We start from the raw sequence: 14,135 nt of genomic DNA on the forward strand, positions 1-14,135 counted from the left end.
AACCTTTTTTTTTTTTTATTTACGAACTGTTTCATTTGTTAAATTGTTAACTCAAACTATTAAGATAGAACGCCATTTGACAACTACAACACCAAAAAACAATTCTTGAAATATGTTATGTATAACTTGTGTGATTCAATGGTTTATATATGGACTCCTTACCCGGATTTCACACACTGAGATAAAATACCAATTTGAAACAATTTCCACCATTTCACTTCTTTTTAAATGCTCACCACAACATCGGGCATTTAATTTGTCTATGACGTCATCGAAAAATCACACGCGAAATTCCTGTTATTCCTACACATGTATCAAAAGATCGTTTTCATTTCATCATCATCTGATCAACCCACAGATCCAGCCTTTCCTTTCAGTTTCAATTCGATTTCCTACGAAGAGCAGGGCAAAAAGGCCATGGAATTCTGGGAAAGTTGTCTTATGACCCAAGAGTATTGACCTTTCCACTATTTATTTTTTATTTAGTTAAAAGGTTACGTTACGGATGAAGGCCTCCAGTAAGTATTTATCCTGTTTATTTGTTGCTAAATATGACGCATGGGTATGTTAATGTACTGCTGATCATATTTCTCACTGGTCATATATTTATATGGTTATAAAATTTGAAATAGCTATTTATTTCAAATTGATAAGAATGTTATTCTTATTCTCGATTACCAAAAGATGCCTATAAAAAATTTAAAAAAAATTTTCTGAGAAAATTTTTTTTACATGCAAAAAAAAAGTTTTTATAAATGAATTTGTTGATGGTTACACGCGACAATCTTGAGTAAATAAAAGTGAATGATAAAGGAGCGTGGAAGAAAAAATAAGCAGCTGAATGTATTGAAAAATATATCTTTAATTATTTGTAGGTTTATAAATCGTTTTAGACTTATTTAATAATGAAAGTGCATTTTACAAATGACGCAAACGATTTTTTAGAAAATCTATTTTCAAGCATTGAAATACATGTCATATGTGTGTCAACTTGTCTATTATTAAAAGGAAATATCTGTTTATCGTTTTCCTTACTTATTATTATTTTAAACTTTATCGGCATTGGAGTCTTAAATTTCATTTGTTCAGCTATTAAAAATAAAAAAGATTTTAGAAAACCTTTAAAAATAACATACAATAACAGTCTGTAGTGATTACATAGCTACTTAGTTTCTGTAGCGTTATCCTTATTTGAACTAGAGTGATATATGGCAATGCACAATATCTGCGATCTGCAATTTTAACTCATGTAACCAAAAACTCTTTAGCATAGCATAGTTTAAGAATAGTAAAAACAAAGTGTAAGTATAGTATAAGTATAGTATGAGTGTAGTATAAATAGTATAAGTATGAGAATAGTATGAGTGATAGTACCTAAGTATAAGAAAATAATAAATAATAGTAAATAGTTGAGAGTGTAATATAAATTTTAAAACATTATAAGTAATTGTACATAAGTATAAGTAATAGTATAAGCTCTACAACCGGAAAATATCCTTATACATACTTTAATGCAACATTTAAAATTTAAATATTTTACTACGTTTTTCTATAGGTTTCTCGAAAACCTTTTCATTTCACAGTTCAAAGACAACTAAATGATGTTTTAACTTAGCTTTATTAATTCATTTGACATTCACTTTAACATCGTGTGCTTTTAATGTTTAAGTTCGATGACCGCCATTTCGAAATTTTTAATTATTTATTAGTTTTTTGTTTTTACGCTCTTTAACAGAAACACTGATAAGCGCTTTGACTTCATTTTTTTGTTATGCTTATTATTGAGTTAACTACGGATAATTTTGAAATGATATAACTAGTAATGAATGGTTAAATTAGTAATCTGTTTAATTAAAATACTAACACTTTTCTGGTAGAAAGAAAAAGAAAGTTTCAAAATTTTATATAGTTGGCATAGTTTATTCAGATGGTATTCCATGAAAGGAGAGAGGGAAATAAAACTGGAAGCTAGACATAGCCGCCAAACCATAAACGGAAGAAATGATTCACCTTGAACTAGTGTTCTCGTTTTCACTTTCTTTTGATAATAAAAAGGAAATAAATGAAGCTTCTGAGAGATAAGAATGTTTCTGTTTCGCTCATCGCAATTTAATCATAGGAATATATTAAATTATAAAAATTGAAGTATATCACATATCATTTGTTCTCATATTGATGAAAGGAACAATTTTTATGTGAAGTAAAAAGGAAATAATTTCGCTGATTCAGTGTATGCAATTTGTTGCACTTTCACTCTGTGCTCCAAATATTCAAATATGACAAAAAAAATTTTTTTAATATAGTTAATTGTTTAGAGAGAAATTAAATATTTTTTTTCCCTATCGGTTTACCTGCTTTCTACACGTAAACAAAAGAAACGAATTGACTTTTTTTTCTCCAGATATTACTTTCTACGATATCAAAAAAGCTTGAAATTAAAAAGAATCCTACGAAATTTTTTTTTATAAATATCGATTGATTAAAACTAGTTTAAATTGTTCTGTAGTTAAATAATGAAAAGATATATTATAAAATGTTATCACTTGTTACTATGGGTTATTAAAATTTTATGCTCTAGCTTTGGGGCTCCGACTTCTGTATGCTGCACCAGTCAACGCAAACAAAATTTCTTCGCAATCATTTTCGTCTTTGACCACAAACATTACTGAAATTAAACCAAAATTACTAATTATTCAATTCAAACATTTTTTTATTTATTAATAAACATTTGTTTCTACTGATTAATTTTTAATTTTTTCAGTACCTAACCTAATTTAATAATTTTGTTCGGTTACTATCTCAACTTCATCCACAAATTTGTATTTTAAATTTTAGGCGACTATAGAAACTTATGAAATATTTTTCACCGAATAGATTATATAAGTAGTAGGGCGAAAAGGTATTTATTAATATTTATCTAGAATTTATATTCATTGTTCTAATTTCGAACGGTTAATTGGACTCAGTTATGCATGAAATTTATTATGAAATTAATTAAAGATTATTAAAAAGTAAACATAATTTATTTACCGTTTAGTAATTGTAAAGCAATAATTTAATATCTTTATCCTAAAATGCTGCATCATAAAAATCTAGGACTAAAAACAACACTTTTGATCTTTAGTTCTTAAATTCAAATATCAGTTAAAATACACAATGTAATAATAACAGATAATACAGTTAAGAAAGGAAAATAAACTAATATTACAGGTAAATACAGTTATAACTTTTATTTACATTATACTGGTACCGGCAAGGATATGTAGATTTTCAATCATCAATTATCACATCATGTACAGGTCAAAAGAAGGAAATTTTCCTCCTTGCCAGTTATGAAATTGTTGTACCAGCTGTAACATTTTTAGCAATCACCATATTTTTATTATATGTGGCAACTTTTTCGAGGATGGAAAAATTTAATCTTTAAAAACAACTGTTGATATTGATAATGCTAGGCATTTCTTTAAAATCGGAAGTCGTCATGGAGAAATTTTCAGAGTAATGCATTGGCTCACATTGGGCTGTCTGGCCAACTATGATGATACGATGATGATCAGGCATTTCTTCAAGTATTTCTCAAAGTATGAAAATCATTACTAAGTTCAAATCTAAAAATTATATCTATAAAAAAACGAAAAATAAGAAACAATACGGAAGTAAATTAACTTTCAGAATATTAAGAAATATTCGTATTTATTTCATATTTATTAAAGAAATAATAATAAAATGCACATGGGGTGCATTTTTGGGGAAAAAATTGGAGATGGGGTGGCGACTGGCAAGAAATTTTTTAATTGCTATTTGTTATCTTTCGTCGCTCTGTGGTCGCAGTGCTGGATTACCCATTAGGCCAGACTAGGCCATGGCCTGGAGCCCCCAATGATTAAGGGCCCCCTGAAAATTTATTTTTTGAAAATAAATTTTAAAAAATTAAGATGCTCTCCGTGAAATTAATTTTGATAACATTATAGATGAGTTTCTTGATCGCAAGAGCAGAAAAAAAGATTTTCGAATACCAATTTTATAGTAGCGTTGATTTTGTAAAGTGTTAAATAAATTTCGAATTTTTTCAAATTGTTATGATTGTTTTTTAGTTCTAATTTAACAAAATGAAGTACAATTCAGTTTATTATTATTTATTTTAATTTTAAATATGCTTTCTTAAATGAAAAAATACATAAATACTTTTATATTTGAATAAGTAAAAAATCTACGGAAAAAAAAGATTTATTCTAAGGGCCCCAAAAATTTGAATGGTCTAGGGCCCCTCGTGCGCTTAATCCGACACTGTGTGGTCCGTGCGACCATTAATTTTACCCTATGATATCATGTGACTTTTCTATTGAATAAGAACAATTTTCTTAATTATGATAAATGTGATCAAAGGAATAAAAAATTTTAAATAAAAAATAAATATTTATCATATAAGACTGTGCCGTAAGACGCTGAATTTTTTTTATTTTATTATACTATGAAAAATTCTAATGATCAGATTCTGCTATTAATTAAATTCATTAATGAGGGTTAATGCATACTTTTTTTTTCAAGCTTCTAGCTGTNGAAAAAATACATAAATACTTTTATATTTGAATAAGTAAAAAATATATGAGGAAAAAAAATTCAATCTAAGAGGCCCAAAAATTTGAATGGTCTCGGGCCCAGCGTGCGCTTAATCCGGCACTGTGTGATCTGTGAGAACCATTAATTTTACCCTATGATATCATGTGACTTTTCTATTGAATGAGAACAATTTTCTTCATTATGATAAATGTGATCAAAGGAATAAAAAATTGAAATAATAAAATAAAAAATATATATATAACATATAAAACTGTGCCGTAAGACGCTGAATTTTTTTTATTTTATTATACTATGAAAAATTCCAATGATCAGATTCTGCTATTAATTAAATTCATTAATGAGGGTTAATGCATACTTTTTTTTTCAAGCTTCTAGCTGTCTGTCAGTACTTACCCACAAATCTAAATATTAAATAATCCTACTGAAGACGCCCACTTCCCATATTTAAGGCGTTTTGTTTCGTTCACCCACAGCTTTCTTTTTTTTTTTAATTCTCTGTCTGGTTAGCCAATTCTTAGATAACTGGTTCAATGAACAATGTCGACAAAATTTCGGTTAAATAAATAAAAACAAATGCTACTCGAAATTTTAATGATTAATGTTTTTTTCACCAGGGTCTTTCGAGGAAAAACAATTATTTCACAAATTTGTAATTATTCACGTTGTCAGAGATAAACAAGTTTTGAAAATTCGAAGCTTTCAAAATTTTATCGTTTGAAAATAAAATGTTCTTTTTTGTCGTTGTTTTAAGTTTTGTTTTAGTGTGATAGGTTAAGTATGTTTTAGTAATAGAACAATGAATCGCCCACTTATTTATTTACCTGCAACAGGCAAAGAAAGTAAAATTTGTATAGAAACGTTAACACTATTAAAAATTTGTTGTGAATTTTGTTTGTAATTTTTAAACTAATGTCTATTGCAAATAAATTTATTTAAAGTTCATGAAGTAGGAAAATACAAAATGCTATTTTTTCATATTTTCTAAGAAAAATATGTTAAATTAATTTTCGAAATTTGAAAAATTTATAAGTAATTTTTGTAACTACTGTTATTAGTGATACGCTTGATACGCTTTATTTTATTCATTAATGAAAATTAGGTGTCAAGAATTTGAAAATAATTTTAATGAATAATATTTTAATAAATAATATTTTAATTAAATGAAATATCTTAATTGAAATATAAATTAAATGAAATATTTTAATAAATAATATTTTAATTAAATGAATAATATTTTGATAAACAAACTATGGGTTCTTATGAACAAACATGAACCAGCAAAGAGTCAGATGAAAAATGCAATGATGATCAGATAAAAAAAAAAAAAGATAAATCATTTTTATAGGACAGCTTAGCTTTTCCTTTATGCAAAATGTTTTTAACTAACGATTTTGTAAATGGTGAGTTTTCAAAATCGTTTTCAAATTCTGGATTATTAGTTATAACCACAAAAAGCTTCTTGATACGCCTTATTTTATTCATTAATGAAAATTAGTCATCGGAAATTTGAAAACGATTATGAAAACTCACCATTTACAAAATCGTTAGTTAAAAACTCTTTGCATAACGAAAAAGCTAAGCTGTCATTTTTATATGTCATTTTTATAAAGCTAAGCTGTCAAAATTATTATTTTTTTCTTTCTTTTTCTGACCATCATTGCATTTTTCATCTGACTCTTGGCTGGTTCATGTTTGTTCATAAGAACCCATAGTTTGTCTATTAAAATATTATTCATTTAATTAATTTTATTTATAAATAAATATTTAAACAAGTGTATATAAAATATTAAGCACTTAATAATACTCTATAACAGGGGTTTCCAACTAGCGGCCCGGGGGTCGCATCCGGCCAGTGAGGCCTTTTTTTGTGGCCCGCGAACTATATATTAGCTGTCATTTTTTTGCTGACAATTTTCGTAAAAAGTCTATATGGGTTTAAAATACTTTTCTCGTTAATAAAATCCTAATTTCTTCGTTTCTGTGAAATTTAACATACCAAAGGTGCAATGAAATTTATTTCTCAGGTTTTGCACCCAAGAAAATATTTATTAAAATACAAAAATAATTGTGTATGTTGCTCTTTTTTATATTAGTTTTTTTTGTATTTTGTGAATATAATTTAGCATGTGCTTATCAGAATTTTTCTCGAAGAAATTCTCCTATTTAACTTTTTGAAACCACTCATTTTGGACGAAAATTTGTACACACACATTTGTAAATTTTACATTTAAAATGTAAATATATATCCTCTGGTGGTTGCAGCAGACAAACCTCAATTTTCTCATTGAATATTTTGAGTGCTACTACTATGTAAGTTTTAATACCAAACTTTTTAAAACTTTAGATCTCAACAATTAGATATCTTATTACATTAATTGCTTAATACATGGGTGCGCATTAAAGTTTTTGTAGCCCGAATTTTTATTATTGATTTAATATTTTTTTAAATGTTATTAATAACAATTAAATATTTTTAAAAATCTACTTCTTGTCCCGCAGCGGACTGATCGTTAAGACGCGGTTCCTAGCAGATCACCGAAGTCAAGCATCACTGGCTGCGGACAATGCGTGGGTGGACAGTGTTCACTTGGATCAGTCTGCGTAGGGACCGAGGGCGAGGGTATTGCGGTATTGGTCCTCGTTAAACTGTTCTATCGTATAGTGCTCAACTTTGCGTGCAGGTCGTCGGGCTACCGAAGCGGGGGTGCCATCCCCTCTGCGGAGAATCAAAATTGTGATGGCATGTCTTCGGATCATCCCCAGGGATGTTTTCCAGACCGTCGCCAATAGCCCATTGTGCAGCTCTAGTGCGACGTAAATGAACAAAACAAACAAACAAACAAAAATCTACTTCTTATTTTGATTTGTAATTCAATATTTTTGTTTTGTATAACTTTTTGTTTTGTAAAAATCTGACAGTAATATTTTATGTCCCTTCAAACATAAAAAAGGCCTACATAAAATTTTGATAAACTTGCGGCCCGCCATTTGATTCGTGTTTTTAATTCTGGCCCCCGGCCTCATGTAAGTCGGAAACCCCTGCTCTATAGCACTGACAGAAAGTGTTATATATTATAATCAAAAGACCAGATCAAAAGAAAAGAAATATGTAATGTAATCAAAATAAAGATTTTTGCAGCCAATTAATCTGCAATACTAGTTAATGAGATGCAATGCAAATTTTAACATATTTATTTTAAAAATATGACTTCAGTTATTTTACTTTCTAATATGAAAGTATAGATTGTTTGTTATTACAGTTTTGTTTTTTAAAAAATGAGAAATGAAGTTTTGTCAATTTACCGAACTTACATTACGCTGCTATGACATTAAACTTGTTCCAAATAACTTATGAATTTTTCAGAAAAAGTGATAGCAATAAAAAATTACATTAATCTTGATGTAAGAAAATTTAAAACTTTTACCGAATAATCAAATTAAATTATTGTTATTATTATTTAATCCTAATCGGGTATTTAAAAATAATAAATCTAAATTTGAATCTTCCTTTTAAATCATGTGCAGTGCTCCTTGTTATAATTACACATATAATTTAAGAATATTCCACTCCAAATACAAAAAAACATTTGAAGAACAAAATAACAATAATATGCAAAAGCGAAAGAACAACAAATTATTGTTACAAGGTATCGTTTGCTGACAGGTAAAAAAAGAAATCAGGTGTGTTTTCCACCTCTTTAAAGGAGGTGAAAAAGTTCGACGTACGGAAAGTAATAAATGTTTTACGAATCTTATCAGACCTCCGAGTATAGTGTGTTGTATCCATGTTAGGATTTCCACGAGTTTATTCTTCTTACAGCTTATAAAGTTAACAGTGAAGAGATTTGATTGTAAATTTGAAACCTACGTCGCCATTTTTGCAGGTGGTCTCTATTGTTCAAGATGATTTTATAGGTTTATTTTGTTGGGATTGTGTCTATGCGTTGAATAATTGTTTTTATCTGCTTGAAAATCAGATATTTGTGAGGTGATATATCATATGTTATATCTCCTGATCTCTTTACATTTACTGTATAATGATGTTATGAGTTCACAAAAGTTCATAAGTAGATGAGAAACATATTTGTATTGTTGCTTTTCCTTTCCGCTCTATGAACACAAAAACGTACTTAGAAATGTTTCATCTATGCAAAGAAAAATAAATCATTGAAATGCATACATCTTAAAGTTTGTTTCTTGATTGGTTTAAAAATTTAGGTTTTAAATTAATAAAAAACTGATAAGTTTGAAATTTATGAAAACCAAAGTATATTATAATATAAATTCAATCTATATTTTGCTCTTAAAACTTATAAAATATTGTTGAAAAAAAATTTAAAGAAATTTTTCTAAATTTCACTTGCTGCGATCAACAAATGTTGAGAAATTATATTAATCATTAAATAAAGAGTAACTAAAGCCACCATTAAATATGCAATCTATCATTAAATGCAAGTGCTTATGCAATCATTAAATTTCGAATTATTAAATTAATCAAATATTATATAGTCTTTACATTTGAATTCAATAATTGTGAAACTATAAATACAAAAAAAAAAATAATAATAATCGATTTTTTATTCTATTTTATCGAATGAACGTTCTTAAGAACGATAGAACTGCCGGCTTGGTTTATTTGTATTACAGCTCTATGCATTGAACAGTTTTAATTAATTGGACTGTGACTCATGGCTAATCGCGTATTATGATAAATCTCCCTTCAGTTAAAAATTATTCTAATTTTTGAATTTGAAAAGAAATGGAAAATATAAATTCTCCTAGAGAAGGACGTTGATTAGCATTTTCTCAATTTGATGTGCTAAAGTTCCTTTTATTTTCCTGTCACCTGAAAGTTGCTAATTGTTTCTTATGAGTACGTTCCTTGTTTCTTGTAGTTCGCTGTTTCTTACAGTGCAATCTTTCTTTTAGAAATTACTGACAACACATTTTCTATCCGTAAAGAGTAATCGTTGTCCTTACTTTAAGGATTGCACTCAAACCGTTATCAATAGGTTATAACAGGTAATGCAGAATATTATTATTTTTATCTACATATATGTCCAACTATATTAGTAGATATCACACTAATATATTTGTACACAACCATGGCCTAGTACTGTTCTAGAGCTCTATCTTTTAGTGGCCATAATCGGCATGGCACGTAATTTTGATCCCGGTCTGACGACGTGGACAGCGACTGAGCTAGTACCCTCCCTCACTTAATTGCCACACCACTACCATTGAGAGGACTTTCAGGCACGTCAGATATAACATACACCTTTCTGCGCACATACGAGGTTGTTTGGTCAACTGCCAGGATCGAACTCACAACCGCCAACTTTCCACCAGTGGTGTGAATGGTGCTTTAACCAACTGCGACAAAGTGCTAGTACTTATACTGGATCGATTTTGTTATTTTACAGTAACAATTGTTAAATTGCGTTTATTTCTTTTTATTTTTCTGCCAATGTGATAGTTTGGACCATGTACTAATTGCAGTTGTTATTGTGCTAATGTATACTGTAATAACTATTTTTAACAGTTTTGAGCCAAATCAAACGTAAAACGTGCAACGCATATAAATAATATTTTCGAGTAAAATATCAAGTATTATTTTCATAGTTGTTTTAAAAAAAATCCACTTTGGCTAATGATTTTAAGTTGAAGGTCAAGAATAGACTTTCTTCCCAGAATGGAATTGACCTTCTTTTTAAAGACTGAGACGCCTTTTAAATGGTGTCAGTAACTCTTATTTTTTGATCTATTAATGCCACTCACCAAGACTCCTCAATCAACAACACGGCGAGCACTTATCATAATTTTTTGTATAAAAAAAGATATCTCTTGTTTTCAAAAATTTTTGGCATCAAAAAATAAATAAATAAAAAATCTAAATTCCCGCTTAAAGTAATTTAGCATAACGAAACGTAAAGTTAAAAAATGCAAAAGTCTACTTACAAATATTCCTAATAAGTGCATCCCACTGCTGTTAGTCCTGTATGTTAGACGAAAACTAAATTTCAATTTTAAGAAATTTAATATACACTGTAAAAAATTTCAGATTAAATTACTGTATAAAGTACCGGCACTTTGGGAGCACCATCCATTTTTACAGTAAAATATTGTACCGTAATTTTTATATATATTTATTTAGAATAATTCAGGGATTTTACGGTAATTATTACTGTAAAAATTAAAGTATATCAGATTTTTGTTCCGTAGCATGTTCCGGTAAAAATGGATTTAACAGTAAAAAGTGCTGCTATTCTGCTTGCCCGTAATTTTTATCGGGAATTTTATTACAGTGTAACATTCTTTTTCACTGTTTTTAGTCCCTCATATCTACAACATATAATAGTCATGAATATAAACTATTCAGTTGCTTATCTCTTTAACGAGACAGGCTAAATTTCAATTTGGAGTACCTTTGCAATATTTATTGGGACAATGTTTTTAATATATTGCAATAAAATGCGACACATTCAATCTCACTTATGTGAGTGTCATATTATCAAAATTCGATCACAAAACTTTAAGAGAAATTATGAATTTATCTTAATGATTTATCCTATTGGCAAGTATATCCTAGACATATAAGAATTTATAGTTATAATTTTTCATGAGTTAGCACAGCTTAATATTGTTAATCCAATGCAATCGCCTTAACTATCTATTTATGGTAGGTAGGTAGGTACTTTATTTACTAGTGTTGCACATTGGGCTATTAGCGACGGTCTGGGAAACACCCATGAGTATGATCCGAAGACATGCCATCGCAATTTTGATACTCTGCAGAGGCAATGGCTCCCCTGCTTTGGTAGCCCGATGACCTGCGCGAGAAGTCGAGAACTTTACGGTAAACAGTTTAACGAGGACCTATACCACACACACCCTCGGTCCCTATGCAGGCTGATCAAAGTGGACACCCACCCGCCTACTGACCGCTGTCAGTGATGCTGGAATTCGGTGTTCTACGTATGGATGATATTATATTAGCATGCATTTCAGAGAGATTTTCATAAGCATCCATCTTAAAATATTTTAAAGAAATTATAATTGATTGTAATTTTATTAATAATATCTGAGATCTTCCTACTATCTATTAACAACACGAAGACATCATCAGTTAAGACATCGTAATAGTATGATTAATTCTAAAAGTGATAGCTCTATTAAATTATAGAAACGCATCATTTTCAAAAACAGTTCGAATAAGCTTCGATCTAAAAATTTTGTAAAGATATTATGAATTATTGCTCATTGTAACTTTATGTGAGCGTCATTAAACTGCGGAGATAAATCACTTAACTCCTTGAGCTGATCTGTAGGCTATAGAATTTTTTTTTGACATTTTAAGTTCGTCAAGCGCGTTTAGAAAATAGTCTTGAAGCATCCATTCATAACACTTGAGAAACCTTTCTGAAAGAAACGAAAATTTATTTTGTTGACTGCATGTCATTCTTCAATTTTGCTTTTAGTCATAATCAAAATAATAAAATTTGACTTTTACGAGATAAATTCTTTACTTTTGTTTTTTTCCTAAAATATATTTAATTGGGTATTTGCAGCTCGAGAAAAAGAAGTGATTATGACTGACCGTGTGATTTAAATCAGATTTAAGTGAATAAATGTAAGCGACGTCACGCGGGTTTGTCGAAACTGATTGGCTTCTGAATCGACAAATGCCACGATTTACCTTCGATGACGTCACTTGCAGATATCCAGTAAAGATATAATAATCGTTAACATTATAACCATCATGAACTGGGATTATAATTTGAAATACAAAGGAGAAAATACAATTGATATGAAAGCACTTTTGTGTAAAATTAAAGAAAATTTGGGAGATGTTTCATCGAATTGTGATTGCTCTTCTAAATTTTTATTTATAGAAATTCATTATTTTGAAAGACAACAAGAGCATCATTAATCATAAGCTTCTGTCTATTATTTTTTTAAAGACGTTATAAATTTACAGCTTATTGAATTTTTTTTAAAAATTCTATATGTGAGGATACTATTAGCAATACACGAATTCAAGAAATTCAAAGACTTAGGACATCGTAATGTTAACAATCCTATATATATCCTATTATATACTCATGCATAAAAAACATTATCTTCGAAAACATCATAAATATTTTTTATCATTTATAAGGTTCTATTTGTAAAATATTTTTCAATGCATTGAGGATTATAGTTCAATTTTGGTTTTTCATACCTTTTACTTTAAAAAAAATGGAACATCAATCTTACTTTTTTTCCCCTATCTTGACGTTTTACAAGAATTTGAAATAAAATATTAGTTTCAAGAACTATTTTTGTAGAATGTGTTGAACTTCGAATTTTTAGATAATGACAGAAAGGTTTAAAAAAAATATCTTTAGTGTCCGTATGGGATAGATGATAAATTTAATACCACAAAAGAAAAAGAATAAATTATTATTCTGCAGTTGAAGTTAGAATGAAAATACGATTTCATGTGTAAGTTTAGTTGCTATAGAAACAGAAATAGCAACTGATTTGTTTTTGACTAATACTTTCTAAAAAATAGAAGGAAGTAATCACGTATATCCCGAAATTATTAAAGACAATATTATCAAACAATAACAAAAATTCGAAAAAATAAAAACCGAAATCAATACAAAAATAAAGGAAATATATTCTTTAAAATGGAATGTTTATTACAAATGGTAATAAATTGGACTTCGAAAATTAAATGTTCTTTACAATTAATTGTATCCTCACTTTGATTTTATGTTCATATTGATATATGAACAGTCCTTAAAACACGATTTGCACTTGTCAATATTAACTCTTTAATACTTTGAAATTAATTAATTCACTTCTGAATATTTTGCTTATCGAAAATTATGATAAGAATTAGTTATTTATAAAACGCATTAGCAGTGCATACTGATCATTCATTCTGTGAAGTAGCACGGTATGTATCATTTTTCTTCCTTTTTTTTTCTTTCTATAAGTAGGATAAATTAACAAAGAAGGAACTGGGACATAGTTTTATCACAAACGTGATTTTCTAAATCAACATAAATTATGTATTTTTATATAAATCGTATTATTATATAAATCGTATTATTATATATAATATTGTTGTAAATAAATATTTTTGTAATATTATTGTAAATAATAATGTTTCAGTTAAGTATTTTTAAAATATTAATGGCAATAATATACATTTCAGTTATAAAATATACATTTTTGTTTTTAAATAGTTATTTAATTTTTATTTTCCTTTTTTGCTTTATTTTCATTTTGTAGTGTTTGTTTACGTTATAAATGTTTTTATTTTATTAGTTCATTTTTTATTTCAATCATCGTCCTTCATAACTTTTACAATACTGGTTCATTTAACGGGTTTTATTTAATTCAATAATGAATGCTTGTAAAACAATCAAAAGGTCCTCAATTTTTTCTAAGTGTTTGAACTAACTTTTTTATAAACTACAAACTGATGACGATACGTTTCTTACTATTTAAAAACAATCTTACAAAATTAGCTTGTTTCCAATAATAGCAGATAAGCATTTCTC

The 14,135-nt window shown here is 28.3% G+C and overlaps 1 protein-coding gene across 7 annotated transcripts in view; it reads left to right on the forward strand.

The window, feature by feature from the left end:
* The first annotated feature begins 358 nt into the window (after positions 1-358).
* Positions 359-14,135, forward strand: part of LOC107445799 (DnaJ heat shock protein family (Hsp40) member B6 mrj) — a 53,493-nt gene continuing 39,716 nt past the window's right edge. For 5 of the 7 annotated variants that reach the window (XM_071181434.1, XM_071181431.1, XM_071181429.1 and 2 more), the window contains exon 1: positions 359-518. The gene's annotated coding sequence lies outside the window, so the exon portion shown is untranslated. The remainder of the gene's footprint in view (positions 519-14,135) is intronic. The other 2 variants (XM_071181428.1, XM_043046813.2) reach the window with 1 other exon arrangement.

Source organism: Parasteatoda tepidariorum, chromosome 5 (assembly GCF_043381705.1).
Source record: "Parasteatoda tepidariorum isolate YZ-2023 chromosome 5, CAS_Ptep_4.0, whole genome shotgun sequence".
In the NCBI taxonomy this organism is placed as follows: domain Eukaryota; kingdom Metazoa; phylum Arthropoda; class Arachnida; order Araneae; family Theridiidae; genus Parasteatoda; species Parasteatoda tepidariorum.